Source organism: Phodopus roborovskii, unplaced genomic scaffold, assembly GCF_943737965.1.
Source record: "Phodopus roborovskii unplaced genomic scaffold, PHOROB, whole genome shotgun sequence".
NCBI classification, from domain to species: Eukaryota; Metazoa; Chordata; class Mammalia; order Rodentia; family Cricetidae; genus Phodopus; species Phodopus roborovskii.
Genome location: NW_026126410.1, coordinates 11663554 through 11669967, shown reverse-complemented (window position 1 = coordinate 11669967; position 6414 = coordinate 11663554).

Sequence of the window (6414 nt, the reverse complement as noted above, 5' to 3'; positions counted from 1 at the left end):
CAAGGGGAGCTCATGGTCTCCAGTATGATAGCTGGTCCTTATTATGTAAGACTGACCCATACTCCCTGAATGTGGGTGTTTGTCAGGAGGATTAGGCATTCTATGGGGCCTCTGGTAATGGATTGGTATTTATTTCTAGTATAGGAATGGACTTTGGGAGCCCATTCCACATAGAGGGATACTCTCTCAGGATAGACCCATGGGGGAGAGCCTGGGTCCTGCTCCAAATGATATGACAGACTTTGAAGACTTCCCATAGAAGGCCTCACCTTCCTTGGGGAGCAGAAAGGAAATAGGATGGGGGTTGGTGGAGGGAACAGGGAAGACAGGAGGGTATAGCGATTGGGATTTACTTTTAAAAACAAGTTTGTTTCAAATTTAAAATTACAAAATCATATATAATTTTGAAAATTAAAACAAAAATACAGTTTACTTCATTTCCACTTCTCACTTCCAAATATTACTCTGGTAGCAGGTAGAGACAGGACCTACAAAACTTAATTGTGGGAATAAGGCTAAACATTCATCTAAACCATCAAACTGTGGCCAATAAATACATAGAGGCAGAAGGACTCATCTCAAAGTTCATAAAATGAAAAGAAAATTATATCTAGCATGGAAACAAACTAAGCAAACAGTTTTCAGGAATAAAACTTTTAACATCTTCACATAGATATAAATCCCAGGGAAGGAAATACTCATCAAGCATCACTATGTCCCCCAAGATCATTTGTGTTGAATGCTTAACCCAAAGTCAGCATTACTCAAATGTGTGGACACTGACTGAGATTAAAATTAGACTTTAGTAACCACCTTGATCAATTCCTATCAAATACACCATGGTATTCCCTGAAATACTGAAGAAAAGTTTGAAGAAACATTTTCCATGTGCTATTGAGCCTCAAATGATAGTATTGGTATATTTAACATAACCCAATCATAGAAATGTAATTTTTATTTCATTTTGGCTTTGGAACAGAGTTTCATATACCACAGGTTGGTCTCAAAATCACTATATAGTTAAAAGTTACCTGTAAAGTTAAATGACCTTTTAAATTAAATTTTATTTTCGTTATTTTGTAGGCATGGGTGTTTTGCTTGCACACTATGTCTGTATACCACACCCATAAAATGTGTGCAGAAACTAGAAGGGAATACTGAGATATCCTGAGGCTGGAGTTATAGACAGTTGTGAGTTATCAAGTAGGTATAGGGAATCAAATCTGAGTACTCTGAAAGGCAACCATTCTTCTTGAACCACCTCTCTAGCACTTGACCTACCTCTCTAGCACTTGACCTTGAACTTTTACTCTCATGCCTCTAAACCTCAAGTGCTAGAAGAGTTGTGTTAGCATAACCCTCAAGGCAAAGCACAGAGCTTTGATCATGCCTCTGACAGACTGCAGACTGGGTTATATAGCCAAACTGGAAGTTTGTATCTTACTCCTAAACTAAGGTAATTCTTTCTAAAAATGTGGTAATATGTAGAAATTGGATTTTAGAATTAATGTAGTATGTATAAAACTAATTTTGTGAAAATAATCATTCAAGAGTCTTAGAATTTATATGTATTCTAAATCACTTAATTTGCCTGGAGCTAAAGCATGGAAAAGTAGATGACTTTCAATTTTACAGAAGTTGTTTTCAATTTCAAATATAAGAATCTTATTATAATATTATAATAAATTATGCATAATGAATTTTATTAGATAAAATTAGTTTTTGGTAATTTTAAAGAAAATAAACTGTAACTGCAGTATAGCATAGATTTAAAACAATGTTTTTATATGCTGGTACAAATATTTTACCTTGCATCCTTCAGAAACACATTTTCCACATGGTTATCAGTTTGATTTTTAAGACACTAGCTTTTGAAACAATTGTAGCTTTTATCATTTGATGACTGATGTCCTATGTTGATAAAATTCTCCACTGGCCTTCCAGAAAATGCAAGTCTCCAAGGAAAGAAGTATCTTTTATTAATCTTGGTGGTCCCAGGATTACAATCTATTAAGATAAACAGTTCCTAGAAAAATATCCTTTTTGTTCTTTATCAATCATGTAACTTTTCATATGAGTAAAGAGTTTTATGAAATGTTTCTTTAGTTTAACTAGTAAAGTAAATATTTGCTGTGGAATAGACTGCTAAATTACTTAAAGAAATATTAAAATTTGCAACTGAATGACTAATTAGTAAATAAATATAATTTTATTTCTATTGATTTATTTTATTTTATAGGGTGAAAAAAATAAGCTACTGTGTCTTGAAGTGTTTCTGTGTTTCATAACGTAAAAAGAAATACAAAAGTGGTGACTCACTGGGAAGTGGCCCACACCTTTAATTCCACCATTCAGGAGGGAGAGGCAAGTGGATCTCTGTGAGTTCAAAGCCAACTTGGTTTGCAGATTGAGTACCAGGACAGGCTCCAAACAACAGAGAGAAACCCTACCTCAAAAAAAACAAAAAGAAACAAACAAACAAAAGTTGTGACTGTAAGATACTTGCTTTTGAAGATTGCCACAATGTTCTTTTATTTCATAACCTGAGTATATGAGAGAGAGGAACAGAGAAATCTACTATAGCTACATTTCTTTGGAAGTTAATCCATATACTAATTTGTGTGACTTTCTGAATATATATTTTATTTTTAGATAAAATGAAAATATACATAAATATACATAGGCAGCAAGTTTACCATCTCCTCATTCTTCAGAAACAATATCTTCTCTAGAAAATCTTTACTGACAACATGCCTATAAAACATGCTGATTCATTTATATGTCTCACAATGTAATTTTCTACTTAGTGTTGATCATTTGGTTAGCTCTATATTATATACCTTCTCTAAAAGCAAACAATTGATGTCTACCATAGAAATAGTTGAGATACTTACATGATTTAAAAAGAAGCATGAATGCACACTTATACAAATCACAAAAACTGTCTTTTTACTTAGAAAATCATTACCTGGATGGACACACATGCACAGGCATGTCCCTATGCACACAGGTACATATGAAAGTACACATGCACACATAAGCACAAGGGGGTGCATAAATACCCTTGTCTGATTTTACACTTTATATGACTGTATATAATTTTTCTTTATATTTACTTTTATATTACCCCCCCCCCCAATCTTTTCTGAGCTCAAAATTTAGGTAAAGATAAATAAAACAATGTGTACTGGGGATGTCTGTGTAATACATTTAGATTATACATCAAAATCATTTTTAAAATTTGTTCACATTTCAAAACTTCCAAAAACTTTGTTGAGGAGAGTGGGTTTTTAAGCCCGCATTGAGCAGTGCAGTCACATTCACCGCGTGGAGGAACACTACCCTGCTAATCAAGTGTAAGAGTAAAGAGTAGCCAGGAAAGTCAGAGTGGGATTTCTGCTTCACCATGCCAGAACTAAAACAGATTAATGCATTCAGACTTATGGTGGGGAAGACCCCAGTGACCAGGGTGGAAGTCGATGTACATGAAAGCATTTAACATTTCATTCCTTGTTAGTTTGATCTATCTACATTAAAAAGGATGTGCTAGGAAGCAGTTTAAAATAAAAAAGGTTCATTTGTCTCCTTCTGGACCAGAAAGTAATAGCTGCCCAATTTTATCTTTTTATATAAAAAAAAGAGAGTGAGTAGAAAATTGATCTATGACACATAAGGCTCGGAGAATCTGAGAAATTTGTGTAAAATTGAATTGTTCCAGACTCATGCATATTGATTATACAGATGGGTACTTTGCCAGCCCAAAAGCCCTTTAGGAATTTAGTTCTTGAACAAGGTAACAGCACAAAATTGTCCCATAGCTGTTTCTGTTGTAATAAGTAACTTTTCTTACAGTGAAGTCATATCATAGTAAGAAATAGTTCATTCTTGAAGAATTAAATCTAGACCCTAAGATAGTGATTACTTTTGTGTATTTCTCTTTGCCTTAATTTCTTTTATTAAAATATAGTTGAATCTACAAAGATTAAAAGAATTATTCTATTGTTGGTCTGTTTCAAGCATCTGTTCTGGAATATGTTCCCTTGTTTATCGCCCAAGAAAAATTGCCACTGTTTTATCCAAAAGTATTGCAGCCCATGACACTAAACCATTTCCATCATTTCAAACCTGTTTTTCTGCTGCTTTAGCCCTAATCCTGCCTAAGACCTCTCACTCACTTCAATTGCAGTAGCCTTTTTCATACATCTCAAATTTACCCTGATGTTGTCTTCCTATAACCTACCTGCTCAATCTAACTTGGTTTGAAGTTGGTCTATCAACATAAATATTTAGGAACCATCTTGCATTGTCCATAGTCATTAAAGATAGGTAGCACTTTAATTTAATGTTTAAGAAATTATAAGAACTAACATACTTAAAATAATGCTATTTAGTTTGTCAAGAACATATAAAATGAGCAGAGTTTTTAAAAGTAAAAATGACGTTATTCCCATGGGAATCAATCTTATATCAAAGGATCTCTGTCTTCAATATTCGTTGTTCTATATTATGATAGTAATAAATTCATAGGATTTTCTTGTAATATTTCCTTTTAGGGGAGGCTGTACCTTTACTATTTTGGAGGGTTTTAAATGTGATATGTTAAAAAGACCTACTTACTTGCTTCACTCGAAACAATTATATCTTTACAATCTATTGTTATTATTGTACATGTTTACAATGAACACTAATGTCCTAGAAATTATGCAGTCTCTCTTCCTAAACTTTTCCATTATCATTGTTTAGGTTATAATTTACTTAACAATGACTTCTCAATGATTGTGTTACTAATTATGTTTTATGTTTACTTAGAATATTAATTCATTGGGAATGAGAAATTAATTCATTTGGAAAGCATTGTGTAGAGTTGGTAAAGTAAACTTTATCTATCTGAGAGTAATCCTTGTCATATAGATGTTATCAACTTCAAACTTATTTCTAATATTACATTAAACCGCCATTTGCATATTCTGCAATCTGAATCATATATGCTTGAAATCATTTGGACCGTCACATCACTTGATTTATCAGAGTAACTTGTATTATTTCAGGCAGCAAGTCTATGATCCCAGAATTGTATTTAAGGTTGTATTGAATATTCTTTTTTTTAAATACTTTTTTCATTTCATTTAAATTTGAAACAAGCTTGTTTTACTTGTTAATACCAGTTCTCATTCTCTCCCATGTACCCCTGTTCCTCCCACAAAACCCCATCCCAAACCCTTTCTGCTTCCCAGAGAAGGTGAGGCTTTTCATAGGAGTCTTCAAAATCTGTCATATCATTTGGAGCAAGGCCCAGGCCCTACTCCATGTATCTAGGCTGAGGAAGTATCCTGTTATGTGGAATGGGCTTCCAAAGTCCAATCATGTACTAGGGATAAATAGTGGTCCACTACCAGAGGCCCCAGAGACTTCCCAGTCTTCCCAACTAATACTCATATTCAGGGGGTCTGAGTCAGTCCTATGCTGGTTTTCCAGCTATCAGACTGGAGTTCATGAGCTCCCCCTTATTTAATTCAGCAGTTTCCTTGGTTTTCTCCAGCCTGGTCTTGACCCCTTTGCTCATCATTCCTCCTTATCTGCAACTACATTCCAAGAGATCAGTTCAGTGTTTAGCTGTGGGTATCTGCTTCTGCTTCCATCACCTACCAGATGAAGGCTCTAGGATGGTATGTATGTATATATATATATATATATATATATATATATATATATATATATATGTGTGTGTGTATACACACACACACACACACACACACACACACACACACTCATATAGACTTATAAAAAATTTAATAGTCTTCATTATGGATTCACTTTGATTTTCTGATTTAAATATTTACTATAAACTTTACAATAGATAAAAATATAAATCTGAGCCTATCTATTATTTAGAAATATGGGCAAACATATTTGATCTAGCAAATTCTCAGATTTCATTAAATGAATTTACTTGTCAAATAATTAGTTAGGCATGATTATTTTTCTGAGACATACATTAGATGCTAATTGTTCAGGAAACTTACCCTTTGAAGAGTAACTGAGTATCCTGAATTTTATCAATCAAGTGAAATGCTAAAATTCTAACTTCAAATATTAATACTTAAAACTTGAGTCACAAGTTGAAAAGTCAGCCAACAGTTCAAATGTGGATGTGGAGAAGCTCATGGATCTTGTTGTGCAATCTGAAACCTGATTATCTTAAGCTCTTTAACCATGAGATTGTATGAATGAAATTATGATCACACTGACAATATATTCATCTTTATTCTTTTTTTAACCTCAGTTACCATAACTGTACTCCTTTTCTTTCTGTTATTTGTCCAAATTTGAATTTAGATTTAAAAAGTCAAATGTTCTAAGATAATATTAAATGGCAGAGAGATAACAAATGTAAAAAAGTATGCATCATGAAAG